The following is a 23,947-nucleotide window of genomic DNA, read 5'->3' as shown; positions in this document are numbered from 1 at the left end:
CTCTTTAGAATTCCTGGTAACGGGAAGAATGATTCTTGTTTTTCAATTCGCGCAACTTTTGCGTCGCGACAGCGTTTATAAAGCTGATCGCAGAACGAATAACTGGAAATGAAACGAGATTAATCGTAAAATCTTATGAAACGTATCAGTTTGACGGATACTAGTTTTACAAGCGGTATTTTGTATAAGTCGATCAACGCAGTTATACGAATATCTCCTAATTATATATGTGTAAACCTCTAATTTCTAAGATCTAAATCAACTAACGTCAATTCTTCTATTAATACTACTTTATTATTCATATTCTTTACAATACAATAAACGATACAATGAATGCCCGTAAACCTAGCGTCAATACTGATCTAACAATAGACATGAAAAGAAATGAGGCAGTAAATATTTTGCAACAGTCCCTTTCCGTATTAAAATTGTTGATTTCCAGAACCTCGGCTGTAAGCGGGAATCGCTTACCGGGGACCACTCAAAGCGCTAGTAATTTAAATACAATCGCGTTTATCTGAGATCCCCGATACCCTAGGCTCCGAATGATCGTTCAATTGCATGGAATATTTCTGTGTGTATTCCGTGGATATCTTCATCGGCGTTAAACACACTTGGTGGGTCCGATCGACCACGCGACTGAAAATATTTCGATGAAGTCGCCGGCGAAATTTATCGGTCGGCGTTCCAAGAAACACGCCGCGTTCCACGGGCACGGTGCCTCTCCATTGTCACGAAATGGACTAGCTACAACGTTCCGCGCCGCATAGCTCGCCGCATACCGCAACGTATGATTCGTCGCGAGTGGTCGAACCCGGTATTATGTAAGTTTCACCGTAATGGCTCGGATAGGCACGGCCCACCTTGAACGGCGCACGATCCCGAAGGGTTTAAGGGTCAAACGACCTGGCCGTGCCCCCCTTTCGCGATTCACGGACCCCGGATCCATTTTCTTTTATTAACCGCTCCGGCCTGGGATAACTTGCACGTGATTGAAATCAAAGGCTGAAAGCTTCGGACAATCGGATGTTTTTGTTTTGTGATCTTCTCGAATTAAAACTCCTGGGAAGTGTAAAGAACGTTTTAAATGACAAGCAGTGATTAATTGCAGTGATTCTTTATTGTGGATATATTGATTATAAAGATTATAGAAAATAGCGAAAGAAAGAATAATGGAGTCAAAAGGTAAGTGGTTGTTAAGGAAATTGGAGAATCTTTCTCATTCGTTGATAATTGTTCGTTATTAATTATTATTTTGAATTGATTATCGTAAGTAACATTGAATAGACGTATTGTAGTCCTAATGGTTAATATTCTTTGATTATAACCGATTTTGTATTATTAACTATGAAGGGTACGATAAACTTTGTCTCACTTGTTTTCCAAAAATGTTACAAACTTCGAAACACGCTTTCTTCGAGCATTTCCAGAAGAAAATAGTATTTCAAAATTCACTTCGTACACGTGGTTTTGAACAAGAGGCTGGTGCGTCTACGAGTCACTGTTGCTACTTGCAATGGACAAAGACAATGTCTCCTATCAATATGATCTTCCAATCTTATTATTTCCTATTTATCGAATAATATGAAATTTCATTGTTATGAATTTAATCCTTCGTTTCCATTTTATTTTCCCTTCTTCGATAAGAATATCCGTGTGTCGATTACAATTTGACGCACGAATGACGTTTCCATTCTAGCCAGGAAGAATGGGTATTAGATCAAGGTTCAGTTCGGACATTTTATTTTGGTAACGGCGACAATGGAACAAAGCGAGGGACACCACAGTTCGAAGGCTGATCGGTGACTAAGTAAATTGTACGTGTTAATTTATCGCTTGATCTACATTCAGGCTTTTATATTGCGGCCTTCGGATATCGATGAATCGACCGCGGAAAGCAGCGGTAGACAATACTCAGGTATTTGCATTGAATGAGAGAACACTTGTTTAAAAGCAGACGAGAGATATCATCGACGATCGGCGGTTGTGATCTAGCCTGTTAATTATTTCAAATTCGAAACGTCGATTCACCTTCGACCGCGATTAACAGGTATGCAGTAAGTGGAAGAGCAACGCTTACACGTATCCGCGAGACTTAGTATTGATCAATGGTGTTAGATCGTGTGAAATAATACAATTAACGGAGGCAATAGCAAATTCCACGCTTGTTTAGGAAACGCGAAGCAGTTAAGGTTACAACGTTCATTTCGAAACAAAGGAAGTCAAATTCCACGGATGCAGATCGGCAAGTAATGTTTCAAAGATAAATCTCATGTTGATTTGCGTAAAATATGTCGCATTTGAATATTTTTCTTATATTTTTTATTAGTTCCTTTAAATTAGGATTTAAGAATTCCTTTGTTAAACGCTCGCGATAAATTACATTGAATGTTTAATTTGAATAATTTAATGTCAAATGACGAGTTCATTATCTTAAATGTTATATTTCCATTTCGCGTCACGTACGACAACTTAAATGAGGCAAGAACGATATTTCATGACAAAGTTGATACCGGCTTTTGATGTTTTTCGCGATGATCGTAATGCCATTTCATTATCATACAGTTTAAATTACCGATCATCCGAATTAAGCTGACAATGCTTCGTTATCGTCAACTGGGAATCAGCGATGCATTGTTTTTATAATATCGAACGTTTCTCGCATACCTCCGTTTGTGCCCGGAATATTAATTCTAAACGATAATCTGGAAATATGTGTCGATTCTATTCGCACGCCGCGCAAACATCTGCCATTGGCTCCTTTAAACAGAACCTAACGAGGTAAACTATGATATTTGCCATACGTTTGCGCGGACCAAACATGCGTCGCGGGCTCAAGCTAAAAGCGAATACCATTGATAACGAAGTTCATCATTTGAGTCGAAGTTTGCGCTCGCGAATGCTCGTGATCCGCGAAATTAAACACGCTTCTCAGCAAATTCTTATATTCAAGTCTCAGTTCTTATCACAGACCTACCTAACAGCTACTTATACGTTTACTTAATTAAAATCCAGATAAAAATAGCCTTTGCTATCCAAACTTCACACTTTAAATTCTTAGTAAATTACAGAACAAAACTTTTCATCCACCAATTTTTAATCATTCCAACCGCACAAATTCCAAATAAATTATAAAATAAAACATTTCATCCACTAATTTTTAAACATCCCATCCACACAAATTCCAATTCCGTAGTCATCGACCTATTTATACCTGTACACAGTTAACAGTTTTATCACACACTACAAAATTTAATTTTCCTTTCATCCTGCCTTTTCCACAGACAACAATGCACACGAATGCATCGTCGATTTCATTCTCCTTTTTCCAACGTTCAAATCTCTATCGTTCGATCTTCAGCGGTTTCCAACTCGTGTACATATCAAGCTTCCATTATCAACAACCACGATCTCCGATCGAACGATACCGTCGAAGTTTCTCTCAATCATTCTCGCGATTCTCGTGATAGACCGGGGGGGGGGGGGAAATGGATTAAAAGCTTGGAAAACAAGGGAATATTTTGATCACGCGCAACACAGTGGTCCGGAGTGGAGCATCGCTCGCAAGCAGCGCTTTAGAAACTGTGTTACCGTCCTGATCGCGATCTCCGATCGTAAAGCTGTCAGCGACAGCGCCGACCGGCGAACAAAAGCCTCGTCGCGTCGATAGGACGAGGGCCAGATGTAAATGAATAACAGACGGGGCACGGTCACGCGATGATCCGCGGCGCGCATTGTCCCTGAGAATTAGGACAAGGATCCGAGGAGAATGAAGCGATCGAGCCCGGTTTTCACTTCGATATTCATACGGTAATAACTTCCTTCTTTGCGGGGGACTCCTCCGGGCGCAATTCGGATCGGGTCCCAGTGAAAGCGCACGACTCTAGTTTATTAGGCTCCTTGCGAGCCCATATCGGGATTGACTGAATGTAATACGCTGCCTATCGGATTCTGATCGATCCTTTATTTATTCGGACGCAGGCGATCGCGCGGTTACCTGGCTACGCTCCGACCTTTTCGAGATCGATCGTCCCGATGCTCGAACGTTCGTACGCAAACTGTTAGGACAGTCTCGAACAGCAATTTGGAAGTGAATTTTTAAAGAATTCATTTGAAAGAGAGTTCTGCGAAACGCCCAGGGCAGGTCGGTTGTAATTCAACGGCGAAGGATACGCGGAGACTTGGAATGTTCCGAGAACCTTGGAAAACGAAAATTTGTTAGATCAGCGATTTGATTAAGATTTTTTTAATGTGGAGTGCTGGGAATGTTGCAGATTTTGAAAAGATTTGTTAAATGATGTGTTTTTCTTTTTTTTATTGGTTGTAAGTTAGTGGGATTGATTAGATTGAGAAATCGCCTCAATGAAGGTGTAGTACCAAAAAATGTCGCGTTCGTGAAACGAATTAAAGAGTCAAACACTTCAGAGGCAAACAATGTTTCCTGAAGATAAGAGAGTTTGTCGCAGACAATTAAGATAAAACGCTGATTTTGTCTGGCTATCACGCTAAAACGAAACCCTCATCTTCTCGTGAAGATAATCTTTGTTGTTTTTAAACATTATATGGTATTTATTCACGTTCTTTATTAAATTTATGTTTTTCTGCACTTTTTGAGTCATTTTCGATTCATTCAAAATGTTTAACCTTTCAACAATATTTACGTCTCTTTAGTTTCTTTTTTATTTAGCGAATATCTCATTTTTCTAAAAATGCTTTCGAATTTGTGGGAAATTACAAGAAAGTAGCCAAATACCAGTATTCTATTTATACTATTCCTGCTTTTCTATTTGTACTTTTTTTTTCACTTCTCTGCTGCTAATTTTTAATTTCTATTTTTATATTTCTACTTTTCTATTTCTACTTCTTTATTTTTACTTTTCTATTGTGATTTTCCTATTTATATTTTTCTATTCCAATTTTCCTATTTCTACTTTTCTATTCTGACTTTTCTATCCCCACCTTCCTAATTTTTCAACGATACTCCAAGTATCCAAATAAACCGAGGACCGCGTCAGGGTAAATCGCGTTTCGTCGTCAGCGCAGTCGAAGCTAGTTTGAAGCTCCGAGAGGAAATGGGTTGTTTCGCGGCTTGCGATCGCGTTTATGGCGGGCTTGGCAGAATTCGAGTCAAGGCTGTGAACGCTTGTGCACGGCTGGTATCGTTTCGGTTCGCGATTAACCGGTCCCCGGCGCGGCTCGCCGTGATCAAGCTGTCTGTTCCACGTCTTTACGCGTTGCCCCTACTCCGTATTTAGCGAAAATATTTATTGCCGGCCAGAATCGATCGATCGATCGATGGTATCAGCCCGTTATTACGATTCCCCGGGCGTTCGACAAGACAGTTTGATTTATGGCGTCGGCCGTCGCGCTCCACGGTCCAGTCGCGCGGGCCAGGGGTAATTAAATCGTGCACTTTTCCGGCGTGGTTTCGCGAAATTCACACGCCGCAAAAAAGAAAAACAACGCTCCGCCACCGCCGCGCTGCATTAGAATGCTCGCGCATTCGTCGTCTCGTTTCATAATACTAATTAAATTTAATTAACGAGAGCCGCGGTCGATTCGACTCGGGCCGAACTTATTTTCGGCGTTTCGAGGATGTTCGAGCTCGCCACGCGGAATCGATGCTTGCTTCGGAACTTGGTATTTCAAACCGCATACGCGCATCTATATAAATGCACTTTGAGCATAAAATTCCGGGAACTGCAATCGTATTGCGGTTAGGAAATATCCTATCTTCATATTGAAAACTGAATGAAAAGATTTCTCATAAATGAATATTATACGATTAACTTTTTATTTGCTAAACGTAGCATTACAGTGATTAAAACCTTCTACATTGGTATAAAGAATGAATTAATCAGTTTCCATGGTTAAGTTCGCCAAATAATTTTCTTCCCATTTTCAATGCGTTTCATGTTATAACGTACTACTAAATGTTACAAACAAGTAAATAAATATTAAAAGCGTCCGAATAAAATACGCGACGCACAGTTCAACGTCACAGAATTTCATTACGATGTATTAATTTTCTTTTAATCTTTATTTAAAACTTCGAGACTTTTGGCTAACCTACTAATAATATCAGACATCCGTAGAATGGTACGGGTCAGTCCAGCAGTCTTCCGTATCGCAAATCTGTATCGAATCGTGCGGGTCCGACAATCGACGAATTCAGACGTCCAGAAAGCGAAACGTCACGCGAACGAGCGCTTGTCTCTTCGACGAGATAAGCGAATCGAACGTGATTTTAATCACGCGCCGGACCGTATCTCCCCCGCGGACTTTGTAGTCGGGACCATTAAATAAGAAGGAAAATACACCCGAGTCACGGGGATCCCCGCGAGCTAACTTTCGCATTCTAATATTTGACTTCTCCTTTGCAGGTAACTCGCCGCTTTATAATCTCCTGGTTGGTGCCCCACCACGTCATGCTAATTACCCACGGCAAAGATAAATCGCGCAAAAACTTCCCTTTACCATTTTATTCCGAGCGGATTAAATTAGCATAAAATCTGCCGTGAGACGATTTCGTTGTTTAATCGGTGCCCAAAGAAAAATAATTTCGATTGATTTTGAAACGGACGTTAACTTTTTGACAATCTTCAATCGTCGCATTGAACGTTTCACCGTATGAAAAGGAACTACAAAGTTAATTACTATTTTTAAACGGGGAACAGAATAATAGTATTAATCGGGATGATATTATTATTCTTCATCTAGTTTCTTGCACTCATTAATCAGATGAAAGCCATTAATTGGTATTACTCGTGTTTTTAAAAATTCTTTATTAATAATTCTTTTATATGTGAAGTTTCTGAATAACAAGCAATCCTCATTATTCGCGGTAGAGAATTTGCATAATTTTTAGAGACTACGTTCAGTTTTTCACGAACGTTCACGAGTCTCCATTTCTCAACAATTTCTATATACCTTTCGAATCTTTGGTACAGCTTGTCGAAGCAAATAGCACCTTTTTCATATTTTCTTTTTCGGCGGGATTTCGAACGACTAATCCTCCTGCGAAAGGAGCTCCGTCTCGAAAAGCAAACAGATAGCCGCGCGTTGGGCCGAATCGCGCGTTTGACGGAAAATCGTTAAAGGTTTTTGCACGGCGCTGCGCGGCGCGCGGTTCTATGCATTTAACCGTAAGCCGATTACACCTTCCGCGAGCCGCTAAATCACGCAACTTGAAATCGAAAGAGGAGCCGCGCGCTGGTATATTAATGGTGTATGAACTTTCGTTTATGGGCGATCGTGCAGCTCGTTTTCCGGCCGTCATAATGCTCGTCGCCGGGAATTATAAACCCATCGTTCGTCGGAAAGAGATCGCTATCCGCTCGATAGCCCGCTTCAGGCGAGAAATTAATTAAAACGTCGATTAATTTCATCATCTGCCTTTCGCGATTTTTCGTTAGTCGTTTTCCCTGCTGTTTCTGCCCCCCCCCCCCATCCTCTTTCTTTTTCTCGTCTTTCCTCCTCGTCGAGGCTCAAAGGATACTCGCGTCTAAACCGAGTGCGATATCGTTCATTAAAAATGACTCGTTCGGCTGCTGCTTGAGCTTCGATATTACCGATCGTTTTCATTCATTATACCACGGTTTTAATTATGTTTCGAATCTGATTTATTTTGATTTCATCCCGGCACGATTCGTTGCTGAAACATCGTCGGGTTAATGGATACCTTCTATAATGGTAAACGATGCAGGCAGCTCCGACGCTTTTCGCTTTCATTATTCGTTAATTCGTCATCGATGCGTATTATCGCTGTTGAGTGATTACTCGGCTCGAGATGGAAAATTTGTTTTCATGTTCTGTACAAAGTTGTAATCCAGATGAACTGTGTCTGAAGAGAACTAAGGCTTTTTGAATTAAAAGAGGAATTTATTATAATAATTAGACTACCTATCTCCGCGCAAATTCAAGTTTTTAGGGGCATAATTAACAATGCGGAATTGCGATATTTCTAAACATCATATACATGTTGTGCAAGTTTACGTTCTCAAATTTCCTATTACGTTCGCAAATGTTTCGAAAAGTGCATGCTTAATTGCTAATTTCCCGAGAAATAAAGCTTTACCGGTTCGAATGTAAATCGGACGAGTTTCGCGGACGGTCGCAAACGGGAAAATTAAAAGGTGTCGAAGTCGTTTGGGCAGTCACGGCGGCACGATGCCCGGAATATATTCGCGACAGGCAATCGTGTCTGGAAACGAAGCGCACGGGTGCAGGGAGCTGGTTAAAAGTTTCCGACGCGAGCGAGACGGCTATTTGGCCACCCAAATCGAGCGTCAGGTGCAGAACGCCGGTTCAGTTCGGCGAATTCCCTTGGCCCGTACGTCCCTCTACGCTAGCTGGGGACCTAAAGTGTGCGAGTCCACCGATCAGCAGCCGTCGCGTCGGCCGTGAAGTTTTCGGATCTCTCCGTATCGATTATTGAAGACCGGCAGCGTTTCACGCCTTGCCCGTTTGTTAGGGAACGTTCATAACTCAAGCCCCAGCATCGCATGAGCGTCTATTGAAAGGTATCTATCATCCGCGCACGGTGTTCCGGACATTCCTCATATCCAGGATAGTTTCGTTCCATAGCAATGGAGCAAAGGAAATGTCAAATTTGACACCGAATTCGAACTCGTATCATCGAACAACTAAAACAATTGGAAGGGACGAAAATGTATGATTTATATAGTATAATAATAACAGTGAATGGACTAATGATGATAATATAGGGATTACAGCGAATCATACCTAAACGTTACTAATAAAGAGTGAGAAGGAATTTTTAAATCTTTCAAATTAGAAATAAGAAACAAGAAATATAATTTGTGATGTAACACCTGTGGACTGGATTCTTATTTCGATCCAGTTCATCCTGTGATTCAAATTGTTTCGATATACCCTATTGGTTCAACAAGATTTTCCTTTAATTTTTAGTATTGTAATCACGTTTGGAAAGTGAGATTCCGAGCCAAGTGGTTAATAATTGTTTGTAATTGTCTTCGTTGCGAAGGAAAAGGTGATACCCAATAAGCTTAAGATTCTAGAGGCAGTCAACGTGTTAACCAGGGTTCGGCCGTGCATGAAAGCACAATCATAATCCGCGCGCGGGGACAGCGTCCGATTGTGGATCGTGTGTCAGGAAATATAAGACGAGCCGATCAGACTTTATAATCCCGGAGCATACCGGTAGCCGTACCGGTGGGATCGGTTCGCGACGCCAGGAGAGCAGAACGCCGATTTAAGGCTCGATTCACACTAACGATCCTCTATACGGTCAGCTCACGATCAGTTACAATGGAGGATTTACTGTGGTATTCACATTCAACGATCGGAAACTATCAAATACCCTTAATCAATTCTTCATATCTGTCTGCTCGCTCGAGAAACGAATAATATATTCAACTACTCACAATTGGCGATCAGATCAAATACGATCAACAGTGCCGCGGTTTTCGATCGCCAGAAAACCGATTCGACGATCGACATTCCGATTTAACTTGACTGTATTGATAACTGCGAACGCTTTCGTTAATTTATATATTATTAGTAATATTAACTTATTATATTCATATGATGATAACCGATTTTCTCTAGTGTGAACCAGACCTAGCTTTTCCAGCGTGACGCGATACGACGTGAAAATCGGAGACATTCTCGCACAAGAAATCGTATTCGCCGACGATCAAACACCGCCGTCCGTAAATCATGCGCGAACCTTTCCCGGCTCGTGGACGTTTTTCCCATTATCCGTCCGATTCTCTCTGACGGCCGGAAAAATCGTTTAACGATCCATAAGAGGCGCCGCCGCGGTGAAGAGGTACGCACGGGCAACGATTGTAACGGTTGATTTGTAACGATTCCGTAACCAGTTGGTCAGACTAGACGCAACGACATTACATCATCGCCACGCTCCGCCGGTCATCAATGGCTCGTTAATTAGATCGGCCGCTGGAATTTCTGCCGTTGCCCGGGCTCTTTTAAGGATTCCGGCCGAAGTGGCCGGCGGGGTATCGTAGGGACCGATACAGCGCGGCGTGTCCCTGAATTCTATATCTTATCCGCGACGTTGATAAATCGGCGGAACGGTGTCGACCAGAAATTAATTCAAAGTAGGTCGCTGGCTACGGTTTCTCAGAACAAGTTACCGTTGAAGTGTTATTACACGAGTGAAAAGTAATGTTATCTTGATCCGAGAATTCATAGTTGAAATTCGTTTTATTCCTTCCTTGCATTCCGTTTTCCCGAGGGAACTCGGCATCCTAGAGTCCGAGAATCTGAAAGTTCGGGAGCAACTGGGACGGCAAGTTTGAGAAATTTATTCTGAGAAGGAATAGATTTCTATTTTGCGATACCCCGAACTTATAATTAACGAGTGCCTTCATTTCTTTTTTCGCTGTTAATTAATACGGAGATAATCTGAGGACTGGTAAAGTCAGTCGACCTCATTTAGCATTTAAAAGAGTAATTTTAAGAAGTCAGTTTCGTGCTCGAGATTTATGGTGTTAATCCTTTTCGCCGTCGGCCATTTTTAGCACTGGATTTACGGCACTTATTGTACAGTTTATTCTACTGTTCTTATAAAACCTGACACTCATTTAGACCTTTGGAATATTCACGTAATTACATCAATCAAAAAAAGAGGTGAACAGTTCTAAAACAATGTTTACAAAATTTCTTATGCGTCAAATTCACGTGTTCCATTAATCCAGCGTTAATTCCATTTATACGTCTATTTTTAACGTAGTCCTACTTCCATCTTATACTTTTCTCCGCTGACATTTACATAATATCATTCAACGTTAAATCTTCCTCCGCCGAGCTCACGAGGCGCTCGATCGACAAGCTCCTCCCCCGGGGTAGATCGTGATTGGAAAAAAAGAAGCGCTCGGGCCAAGGAGAGAACGGATCGTTTTAATTCTGGGAAGCATCGAAGGTCCTTGAACCGGCCGGCAATGTCCCCGGGGACCCGCGATCGATCCTCAAGGACACCGTCAGTCGAAAAACTCGTCGTTTCGGAGCCGGTCGGCCCCGTTGTGAGTATATAAACATCGCGCGTTCCGCGGCCGCGGTGGAAAGAGGTGCGCGCGTTAAAAGCGGCCCTCCTGGAAGCGTCCTCCCCTTGGACCACCGGTTCGCTTTCGTCTTCGGGAGCGGGCGTTCGTCCTTCTCCGGCCAATTGGTCAAGTGTAAACCCGTCCGTTTGCTTTCTTTCGGCTTTCGTCGCCGTCCTCGAGCTAGAAACGGACAGGTGAGAGACCGGGAAAGGGCTGTCAGGGGTCCGAGCCAAGCGAAATAGAGCAGGGCTTCTCAAACTTTTCCACTCGGCGACCTCCTTCACTCGAGCAAATATATTCGCGACCCCGGGTATAGAGGTATATATACTAGGAATACGAATTAGCGCGTTGACTGCCAAATAAACCTTGAGCGTTTCACATAACAATTATTCTTTCACAGCAAAGATAAGTAGGAGCAATTCTCAATTACTTAGCATCGCAATCCTTATATCACACTGTTACCAACTTACATTACAAAATATTTCTATTCAACATCAATCATCTTACAATTGCTTTCAAGCAATTCAAAAGGGTTACCACTAACCGCAGGACGTGTTAATTCGCGGTCGTTGTGGATCCAAGAATTTTATAATTTCACTAAAACTTCTGCGACCTCCAAATTCAGTTACGCGACTCCGTGCAGGGTTGCGACCCACACTTTGAGAAGCCCTGAAACAGGGCTTGGTGAGAAGCTGAAAGACTGCGATGGGAAACGGACGTGGGCAGAGGGAGGGACGAGGAACGAGCGGGGTAGGAGAGAGGTTGAAGAGGAGCACTCGAGATGAGATGCCATGCCTCTCGAGCCTGTGTTTTTTATCGCGCAAGAACCTGTGAAGTACGAACAAAGGGATCTTCCCGTGGTAAGAATCCCTCTCCTCGGTCGAAATACTCGAGCCGAGAGGAAGACAGAAGGGTGGAAAGTGGCTGGCTGGACGTTTCCAGGATATTATTCCTATTGCTGTCTCCGTTTCCTCCTCTTCCGCGACGCTCGCTCCACCCCCAGCGGACCCCCGACGCGCTAATCCCTCTGTTTGTTGTCGGCTCCGACGTTTTCTCATATCGGCGTTGTTCTCGCCGTCCTCCCCGCGTTCGTCGAATTGTTAACACTCGTCAAATATTTACGGACGGTTTATCACCCTCGAATTTTGCTTATACCTCGTCCGCGGGCGCTAGACTTCTCGCTGTCGCGATAGAGGAACTCTTCTTCAGACTTTGTCCAAAGCGAAATCGCTGAGTCTGGGTACCGAGCGGTGGAAGGAATTCAGTTCCGAGCTTTCGTTTGTTTACGTTCGTTCCACGAGATATTCATGGGGGCGCGGAAATCTCGCGGGAGGGAGCTCGCACCTGCTGATCTTTGCTTTCAAACGAGGTTTTCAGTCAACGCGTTGCGGTCTGGATGGTTTATTGCCAAATTGTGCCTAGTAGTTTAGTACCTTTAGTGTCAGATATTTTTAAAGGGTTTATGGTTTGCTAATTGAAGTATTTTATAAAATACTGAATAATCTGAGACCGTTCATATAAGTTTGCTAGTGTCTCTGTTCTAGACTTTCAGTTTTTAAACGACTTGTTATAAATGGTTAACTTGCGAAGATATCACGTTAGCTCGATTAGATTTTATTCTTGAAAAAATGCGGATACCGAGTTAATATTTTCCGTATGAAAATATTACGTTCGATAGATACGTCTGGATAGAAACGAAATTCACGAGTTCACGATTACTTTCGCGGAACCTGTCTCCCGAGCACAAATGATTTCTTCTTCGTTCCCTGTTCCCGTTTCCCTCCTGTTCTTTCCAGCACCACCTGCAGGAAGGGCGACCGCCTCGCGAGACAGGAGCGAGATGCTCGCATATATAGGTACGACTTGATTTTTGCGCAAGGAAGCAACGAAGAATGGCGCGTTCGCTTTTGTCTTCAATGGAACCTGTTTACCGCATGAATGATTGAACGGTGCCCGGGAACCCGATTCGCGTCGCATTGTCGATTACTCTGACATCGTTAGCCGGTTACATTTCTTTTATCCCCTTCACCCTACCGGGGAAAGATAAAATTAGAACGATCCATCTGATCGTCTTCGTGGAACAGGCTTCGATTTCCCATCGAATATTTAAAATGTTAACTAACTGGTTTCAACTTACGCGTATCTATTCCAATTTCACTTAGCAACGTTTAGCGATTCATTAAAAAAATTCAAGTTGATATACCTTTATTTCAGATTAACTATCGAATATTGGATTAGTTTATCTTAATTTTGATTTAAATTTCTAATCTTCTATTAATATATCTTTCTTTTGGATTCGAATTTCTCCCAAAAATATCTCAAAAGTAAAAATTTATATTATTACGTTGGTCATAAAACAGCATTGGAACTCTCCTTTCTCCCATCTCTACGATTATCAGTTGCCCAAAAATCTCATAACGCAAAGTAACTACAAAAGATCGTTGAAACATTGAATTTTTGTCTTAATTTTTTTTTCAAAAAGCTCACATTTGAGCCCACCTTTTCGAAACTTCATAAAATAACGATTCCGCCGAGGATTTTCGGGATTTCCGAGCGTTCCACATCCGGGTTTCCAGGTCGGAGGCGCATACGGTACGGAAACAGAACTGCCGCTGGCTGTTTCCGTAGTTTTCATTATCTCGCGCACACATAATAACCCAGGCGCGCCGTTTACAGTGGTTTACACGGCGCGTGATCGTGTGCGGAGTTAAGTTAGCGCCGAGCTATTACCACCCGGATCCTGCCGCGGCCTCTAATGGGGATGCTCTCGTCCTTTCGCCTCGACCCGCCGCGCCCACGGGTATACGCCAGTTTTCTTTTCTCGCCGGAGAACCGACCGAACTAATTTATCGCGCGATTAAGCGAGTTCCTCGCCACTTCTTCCATTTCCCTTCTCGCGAATTCGCCGGAAGAACTTGCCAGCAAGTTCGGCGGGTTCTTGACACCGTTTCGGGTCGTTTTTAAGGGCGCGGGATATTTATGGCTGTAACCGAGCGAGTTTGAAGCTGTCTGACCCGACGGCGAACCTAATGGAACCTTCCACCGATCGCCGACAAATTGAAACTCTAACCTGTTATTTGCTTCGAAACAGCTATCGAAGAAAACAATGGGAAACAGGATTAATTAAATTCGCCCCCTTCATATTCTCGCTGAAAACAACGACATACTAAAATAAATTAAGTATTTTGTTCGATTGTTCCACTGAATAAACATGACGCTGGACGTTAGCGTACAATAACGAATTTTCTACGGTTCTGTTTTGCAACAATGAACGTGGAGTTCCGAGAACATAGTGGATTATTCCATTGAATGGAACAAGTCCTTTGTGGCGGAGGACAAAAGCTCCGAAAACGACGAAATGATATAACAATGAAACGCGGGGTAACACGAGTAGTAGACAAATCTGGTGAAATCTGAATTAACGAATGGATAGAATGCGATTGTCAATTATTTGTAGAAATGATGGAAAAACGTGAAAATATAGATTCATTGACGTCAATAGAAACTATTCTTTTGTACTACCATTACTATCAATTAATCGTCATAGAATTAAATTTAATTTTCTCAGTCACAAGTGTCCCCGACAGAAAGAAACGTTGAAGGTTGCGACCTAATCGGGGCGAGAAGTTGTCGCGGCGCTCGAACACGGCAATTTCGGGAAAGATGGCTCCGTTTACGAGCGAAATTTTATTCCCAGATCGACCGTGTGGACTGTAAAGGCTTTAGTGGCGCAATAACCGATGTCCTTTTTCCCGCAAACGGAATCGTCGAAAAGCGTTCCGCCGCAGCGGCGGTTACGTTGGCCTGGTCCCGGGGGCATAATCGCGAACTGCGTCGCCTATAATCTACTCTAATAACGGACAGGAAGCCGGGTACAGCCGGCCGAAGCTGATTGCCAGGTTCCCAGAAAATAGATCGCGTCAAATAACTTATCTTTAGTATTGTTACGCTCGTATTTATAGTTGAGCTAGTTGTCGAGCGGTCGCTAGGGCATGTGAACGAACGCCACGGATGCTGGTCGAATTCTCCGTGCATTCTTAAAGGACACTCGTAACAGGTAACTATTTTGGAATGCATTCAACGCAAACGATTTCCGCTGCCTTTAACCTTTCAACGACGAATTTATTGGCTAGACAAATATTTAACCATTTGTACTCGAAAGTTTCTCCATTAAAAATATTCGACATTTCCCGATGACATAGACGACATTCTTTGAAACTAATGAAAAATCATAGGTAAATCGAGAAATGAAACTCTTTTATTTCAATATTTCAATATACAAAGTTATACAAAGATTAGTATTATGTATAATACTTTGTAATTTTGCTATATCAAATCAAGCGGTAACCGAGAGCCACATTTTAAGCGCAAAGGATTGATTTATTCATCGATCAGTTGGATGTGCAGAATATGACAAATTTCGGAAGGTAGTATCAAAACCCTGGACGAGATTTGTTTGGAGACTTGAACGGAATAATTATTGTGAGACCCTCGGTTAATATGACCATTGTCTGTGTAGTTACTTTCTAGGTGAACACGAGTGTCGTGTATTCTGTTAAATTGCTGCGAGTTCCGTTGTCCATGTTTTTAGCTAATCTTGCGGTATTTCGGCCTTCGAACTCTTGCCCTATATAGCGCGGCGGGGCGCCCGAACCGATCCGCCATTGGTACGCTATGTTTTCCTCTTTTGTTCCTGTCGCGACTGGCGGAATGCCGCTCGGGAGATCTACCGGCGTCATTGTTAAACGATTACTTTCTCTTCTGTGATCTTGCGACAGCTGCAAGACGTCTTCCTTTAGCGTTCATCGCGGAAGAAAGGGAACGCACGCGTGCCCACGTGCCGCCCACATATTCATTCGAGCGTAATAAGCAACGAACACACTCGTCGGACCTTCGAGGAATCATCCGTTCGTCGGCGATCGTTCTCGAATTCGAGTCGAGCCTTGCCCCTCCTTTTATCTCGCGTGTAGGATTAATCGCCTGTGTTTTTCTCTGAAGATGCCTGCAGTTGGCAGTCTAAAATTCTTTGTCGCGATATTAATCGCTAGCCATTCCTTTCTTAATCATACCAACACCTCAATTAACTGAGTCGCTATTTTTACTTTTTCTCGAGTTTATTTATATTCTAAACGAAGCTGTTGCAATAGATCTATATTTCTCATTTACAGTATTGTTAAACGAATCTCCTCAACTTTGTAAAATATTTTACAGAAATGTTACGAATGTACTCGTTGCTTTACAGTGTTATTTATCTGTCGTTTTGCTCGAAAAAGGATTTATTCGGCAGCATCGACCCTATCGACGTTTTAACGCATTAACGCGCCCTACGACCTCCAAAATGTTCGTTTAACATTCCATTACCGCGTACTTGAAATTCACGGATCCTACCTCCGAACGATGTAAACTTCCTCAAGAGTCGGAAATTACTGTCCTCCAGAACCGAATCGTAACTCGGACTAATTGCTGACAAAATCCAGCACAGTTGTCGCCGTCGGACCGTCGCGAGACAATGCCGCCGGGAAATCGATATTCCCGTATTTCCATGTATAATTGCTCTGCATCGAGTTAACTCCGTCTTACGTAAATCCACTCAGGGTTTACGCGGAGGAAGACCGAGCAGCATTCAATTATTACCTCAGGACGCAGGAGTGTTTGGCGAACGCTGTACTTCGTGCGCTGGACGAATACGACGATACAATGGTCGTGAGGGTTACAGTAATTAACCTTGTACAAAGTAAACCGTAAAATTTCAGAGAAATTCGATGTGAGTTTCTGTTTTAAAAATTATTCAGAATTCGCATTTTCAGTGTTCGTGTGTTTCAACACTTCAGCATAAATATTCTTCAACAATTTCACCTTTGATAATCGTTGAAGCCGGATATTAACTATTATCGATTTTTAAAGAAAACGAGAGCATACATTCTACTTACCGATAACTTTTGCTATTGACATCGATTAATCTCTCTTAGACCTCAATTAACAATCCTCGATAGAAATAAAGTTCGTTCCCGATAACTTTCCTCCATAGAGGATTAATCCACGGAATGGACGAGAAAGGTTCTGAAATTATTTATTGGCTGTCCATTTGTTAGGATTTAAAAAGAACCGAGGTGCTTCGATTTATTGCGAAAGCGAAGTCCTTAAGCGTTCTCCGGGAAGTTCAATCCAATGAGTATTGTAGAATCCTGTAAATTTTATGGTTCCCGGGAAGTCCTCGAAGTTGTCAAAGTTTCGAGAGATGAAAAGGTAATTCTACCTGGAAGAAGAAGCGCGGATCATGAAATACAGTTCCAATTAACTTACGTTCCATTTGAGAAGTTCGAAAATTTCAAGCCGCTCGAGATTCACCAACTTCCCAACAGTTTCAATTGCACTCTCGGAAAATAATAGCAATTAACGATCAAGAAATAATATAATATGTTCTCGACGTAAGACGAATTGAGTTTCGCCACTTAAACTTTTCCTAACATAGTTAACACAATCTCCCACACTCCTAATAGAAATCTTAAACGAATTCATCCTTCACACATCATAGATCAATAAGATTTACTCATCGTCTCCGCTGTTTACTTTTGCACTCCTATTCTCCGCGTACTAGACACGCATGAAGCGTATCACTAAACTGCGAATCTTTATACAAACTCAAATTTTCAAGAATGTAATTAGAAAAATCATGTGCATTCTGTGCAATTGTACACTTTCAAATTTCCTATAAATGGATAAAAACCCACAGTCTACTTATCATTATTCAAAACGTAAGCCGCGGTATGCCATTTTTAACACTGGAAGTTTAGAATGTTTGGCTCTAAAAGTCCAATCAGCAAGCTGCAACAAGAAGAAGAAGAACAACAACAACGATTACGTTAAGTAACTCTCGTGTGATTCCGCTTCGAGTGGCTCCTAGGCTAAGATAAGGCTGTTTCCGATACTTAAGTCGGCGTTATCTCGTTCCTGTCGATCTGTCGCGACGCAGAGATTGCGTCTTTCCGTGAACGGACCCGTAACGCGTTATCCATCGCGTGCACGGCTCTTGTAGCAGGTGACGGCGAACAAAAAGGAGGCGGCCGAGAAAGTTTCGCGCTGCCGAGCGGAACGGCTTGTCTGTGGCTATCGCGGCACCCCGGTTAATTGTCCCGGGACGCGTTCCAGCTTTCGTTCGTCCCGTTGCCGTGAGACTTCCGCCGAATCCCCAAAATTCACAATCTTGAACTTTCGTCGCGTTTCTCACGTGTTCCCGCAGTTGGGTCTTTCGATCGTTTTTGCACCTCGCTGCGTGTTTTATTTATAGTTTTGGTTATGTTTTTGTTTATAGTTTATAGTTTATAGAAAATGAGATAAGAACAGATGGAAATTGACTAATTTGACTTACGTTGCTTAAGCTAGTTTTTCTTGTCTCAGGTGTATAATAAATAGTCAATTATGTGTTTTATTCTATTTGCACAAAGGTTTCATGTAGGAATTATATATTACATACGAAATTATATATTCATTTTATTATTTATTTAATCTTGAATTTAGTTTGAAACATAATCATACGAATGCATTAGCAAATGAGAAGACATACAAACACAGTAATGGCTACCTCTGAATTGGCCCACTTAAAACTTTGTTCTCACTGTTTGAGTGTAATTGAAATTCTCGTTTGCCGTCGATGGTGTCTCGCGTTTCCTCGAAATTGAGTTGAATATTTGACTAATAGTCTGGAAAGATGTAGCGAAAAGGAAATTGTCGCTAAGAGTGATTCAAGGGCGGTGTCCTGAGTCTACATGCACCAGGAGAAAGATAAAATCGTAAGAAGACATATACGAAATATAAAATACAGATTCATCTTCTGCGAGAATAGTCAGTTAATTATACTCATTTTACTCAAACAATCCCTAAATTTTACGTCATCTTTGTAAAATTATTGCCTGAAAAGTCTCATATCGATTCTTTATAAATAAGTAAAATATATAATTTGTAATTTTGAAAAACGCTTCTTGAAAAATTTTGAAGGAATTCGGTTCGACTGTGCTTTTCTGTTATCGTTTCACGTGCTCCACGAGAAAGGGTCGGGTATGTGAATCAAAAGTGGCGTCTCGTGAAAATGTTTGCCAGTTGTTGAAACGTCTTTTGACAAACAAACGCGGTCCCTTAAGGACAGGAGGCAGAATGGCACAGTGCAAACGTTAACCAAGGAAAATCGTGGGGGCACTCGACGAAGGGAGAAAGCCTCGGTCAACTTGCTTCAGTGCTCGTTCAAGTCGAGATGAGGGAGCGTTGCATTATATGCATCAGTCGATCGATCTCCAAAGATTTATTCCCCCATAGTCCCATTCAGAAGGCGTAACAACATAGTCTGATACAGATTTCAACACTTTCGATTAATTTTGTGTAGTATTTTGAAAGGAACCTTCTGTTTGTTTAATTCTCCACGTGCAGTAGATCTGTATATTTTGAGACGTTGATTTTTTTTATCTCTGGTAGTTTCACTCTAAGGTTAACTATCTTTTCATTTAAAAATGGGATATAAAATATTTAAATTTCACAGGAATATTTAGCGGCAATGTTTAACAGGATATAAGTGTAGCAATTTCCTTGTAATATTTTGATATTTTTAGTACACAAAAATAAGTATATGAGATCTAGTAAGCGATATTTGAAGTGTTAGCAAGAGTTCCGAGTGATACGCATTTAGCGGCACTCGTCCACGAAAAGTTCCCGGCTCGTGAATCCTCGTGGACGTAGAGCAACATTGAACTGACCGCACAGAAGACATACGAGACTCGTGAGACTTTAAATGGTTAATTAAACAACTTTCCCATGACGCGTGTATCAGAAGGGGAACTATCAGAGCGTGGTAAAACAGGATTAACATTTTGATTAATTTGATTCCCAGCCGAGCGTATATTCACTCGACAGGATTGTACCCGGTTCGGAATTAGAATTGTCTTAAACTGACTTATACACGTCGTTAATTTGCCCGGTAAATTCCTATTCGAATAAAACAATTACCGTCCAGCGTTCACCTGTAATTTGCACCAACGAACTTGAATAGAAACTCATTAACAACTCGATTAATTCCAATAAAGCAAAACCCTATCAATTGATTTCAAATTTTATTATTTCACACATATCCAAACCATTTAACTCTCATTAAAAAAAGTACAATTTTACACTTTAGAATCACACCATTCCCTTCTCAATATTCCAACCATCATCGCCACTTCATTCATAACTGGCAATACGAAATGTAAAATGGAATGCTTCGCTGTCACAAATTTCAATATCGAAACCTCAATATTCAAAAACGGAAACACTGACGCTATATAACAGCAGGAAATACCAATTGACATTTACCGAAATACTCTCCACTCCTCTTTGGCAGTACCTACATATAATAAATTGCGCGGAGTAAAGTTCTCTCGGCACACAACGTGTTAATGCGCGAGCGCAAAGAAGTGTTTGTGAAATGTTCGCCGTAAAGTTTTCATTGTTACGCAACCAGCCGGGGGCTTAAGTAACCGGAAAGAAGCGGGCCGCCATTGTCTCCGGGTGCAACGACGTCTCTCCTTGCTCGGCCGCGGGGTCCGCGGGCCGGGCAGAGCGTGAACACGCGTTCCCTTCCGGTTGACCAATTTCGTCACGGGCTTGAAGGCCAGAGATCGTACTCGGGGAGCAGCCCCGACACGTGGATTACGTAAGCCGGCAGGCAATTCGCCTAGAAAACGAGAGGAGAAATGCAGCCACGTCGGGCCAGCACGCGCCTGCATTATAACCGGCAGTTACATCGCCGCCGGCGGACTATTTTGACGCAGTGATTTTTAGAAATATGGGTCAGCCGCCTCGCGCCACGTCTTTCCCTCTTCCCTCTCTGCCGTCGCGTTCTCTAGTCCCCCGTTCCGCTGCACGTCTCTCGCCATCCCCTTTGCCGCTTTCGTTTTCTCCTATTTCCGTTCCTCCCGTTCCTCGTCCACGAGAATCGTCCTTCCGCTCCCTCGACCACTGCTCTTTGCCTGCGTTCCTTTCAGAAACTGGTTTTCCAGTTGATTTTTCCTGGCAAAGGGTGTTTTAACGCGTCGAGTGAGGTTAGGTAATTAGGTCGTTGGCTAATTGATGTTTGGATGGACCTGTGGATTAGGGCGAAAAGTAAATGCGATGAATCTTTTGGGTGTTGGAATATGAGTTTAAGGGAACACGTGTAAGTGAATTGATGATGAATGCAGTTTACATTCCTTTTTTCGATTACTGTGCTAACTAGGAAGTCTTTCGTTCCTTTCGGAAACTGATTTTCCAGTTGATTTTTTCTGGCAAAGGGCGTTTTAACGCGTCGAGTGAGCTTAGGGAATTAGGTCGTTGGCTAATTGATGTCCGGATGGAACTGTGGGTTTGGAAAGTAAATGCGATGGACGGGTGCTTTTTGGGCGTTGGAATATGAGTTTAAGGGAAATGTATAATTGGATTGATGGCGAATGTGGTTTATATTCTTTGTTTCGATTAGTATGTTAAGTAGGGAATAGATGCAGATGAGAAAAGTATTTCCAGGAAAATTGACTTGTTCTTGATACTGTTTTGATGGTTTATATAATGCAGCGTGTAATGAATGGTTCGATCGACTAGCCGGAGGAAATTGCATTGGCGTAGTCTCAAAGGAAGAGGAAAATAACTTCTCCATTGACGACATCGGCAATGCGACTAGAAACACGACTGCCTCGGTTGCTGGACTATTTTTGAATCGGCATTTATACTTCGCCTACGGTTTCCGAAATGGCTCGGCTCCGCTGTTTTTCTCTTTCGCCTGTTCGTTTTCAATTTATGCGCCATTACTTTTTTGTTTGACTGCGTTCTCGTCCGGACCGCAGCTTTTTCCGTTCCACTACATTTGTCTTGGAATACGCAAAACTTCTCATTAGTAATTCACTTACTAAAAGAACACGTTCCCGTTTAAATCGCCAATAAAAGAAACTTCTATCGAAATTACTCGGCAGATTATAAATTAAAATCGTCATTTCTTTCCACTGGTTCGTATCAGACATCATTTATCATTCACCAAACGTCGACTTAAACATTATAGAAAACTGTATCGAAGCAAAATTATCTATTTCCCGATTACAACCGATTGTAAATCTCTCTCTATGCAAACACTTTCATCTCTATTAACACGTCGCATTCTTATCCGATTAAATTTTTCAAACCTCTCGAATCAGATTTCGCTGCGTCCCTAATTGAATCATTTTCACCGTTGAACAGCTGCCGCGGAATGAGTTCGACGCGCTTATAGGCGTCTTACGGGTCAACAATCCGGGGTAATGCGGCTAATCAGCTAAATTTATCTGCGGATCATTTGCTCCACATACGCGGTTTCCGTGTACTCACGATGATAATCTCTTGATCCGGAATCAGGTGGTCTGCGAGCGTGCGAGCGAACGGGCGAACGAACACGCGCGCTAGATATACAACGTCCAAGCCTACGGTTGCGTCACACGGTTGCGCCGAAAATAGCACGCCGTCCTGGGTCGTGACTCGCAAAAGTAATTTAATTACTTTAAAAATAATATGACTAACAACGCGCGCGGAAATAACTTTATTAACGCGCCGCCGCGGACGCCGCCGGCCGCGTAATCGCCGGCTCGCGCAATGAATCCTGAAGCGCGGCTATTCTTTCCTCTCGGGACGCGGACTCATCGCCGCCTTTTTCTTCTTGGTAGCTCGAGGAAAAAGGTCTGGTCGTTTTTGGGAACGGTGATTCGAGGAGTGATTACTGCGATGGGGATCTTCGCGCGAAGTTGGAATTTCTCCTGGCGCGATTTGCTAATATTGAAGTTAAGGAGGAACTTCCTCTTTCAACAACTTTAGACCGTTAACATTGACATAGGAATATTATTAAATAAATGATGTGTGCTTTGAAGAACCGTGCAAATGTTAGAACGTTCAGTTGATTAACATTTCACTAGAAATGTATGGCACTCGCCACATTTTTATTTTATGGGTACCTCTATATAGTGGCTCTATATACTGATAAAGGGTTTAAGAACTTTTTGTTGTTATGACATATAATGGACATTTAGGATATTACATGAGAGCATACTGTGAACAAATCAATACCATCTATTCTTTATACGTATTTGTTTAGAAATAAATGAGAAAAACTAGTAATAATAAACTGTTGAACACACCAATTTAGTTATTCTTTAAAGACACAACTATGAAGACAAAATAGTACGATTTCTTATGTAGTATTCATCCGTATAAATATGTCTTTATTTATTATATTTTATATTATGTAAAAATACTCAAAACGATCTGGCTGGGAATTTTCAAACGTCACTGTACCTACCTGTGAGATTGCGGTGTTACTTGGTCTCTTTTTGTAATAATTGTGTAATAGTTACAACGATTCATGGTATACAAGACACTCGAGGAAGGACTAATTGCGTGGCAGAGTATAAACGATATTCAAGGCGAGAAGGATCTCGGTAGGGACAAATCAGGAAGCGTTTAAATCCTCATGCAATAAACGCGACGCGAAGAGTTTCCCGTTCCCGTTCTCATTCCCGTGAAACGGCATCTGTCGCGATCTCTAGTTCGCAAAGTGGCAGGAGTTTAAAATTAGGCAACGACTGCACGGGCTCCATGCAGCTTCCTGTTTCGAAATTACTCGACATAAAGGATCTCGTCTCATGGCGGCGCGAGCGTTACACGAGGAGTTCTGCGCCTACTTGGATTAACAGCGATTATCGAAGAACTAGCTGACATCATTACAGCTCCAAAATAAACTCTTGATAACCATCCCAAATTTAAAAATCAATTTTATAATGTCAACTGTATCAGCAATCATCCAAACACCAATTAATCGAAACAATCTTTATAACACTTTTAGTGCCGAATTCAGTGACGATGATCATGGATCTAAACAC

At 42.1% G+C, this 23,947-nt stretch overlaps 1 protein-coding gene across 5 annotated transcripts in view; it reads left to right on the top strand.

Moving 5' to 3' along the window:
• Window positions 1–23,947, top strand: part of Fhos (Formin homology 2 domain containing) — a 231,842-nt gene that overhangs the window by 44,236 nt on the left and 163,659 nt on the right. The gene's annotated exons all lie outside the window — the stretch shown is intronic.

Source organism: Nomia melanderi, chromosome 10 (assembly GCF_051020985.1).
Source record: "Nomia melanderi isolate GNS246 chromosome 10, iyNomMela1, whole genome shotgun sequence".
NCBI lineage: Eukaryota > Metazoa > Arthropoda > Insecta > Hymenoptera > Halictidae > Nomia > Nomia melanderi.
Note: the sequence above shows the minus strand (reverse complement) of the source record. Positions and strands in the feature narration are given on the sequence as shown.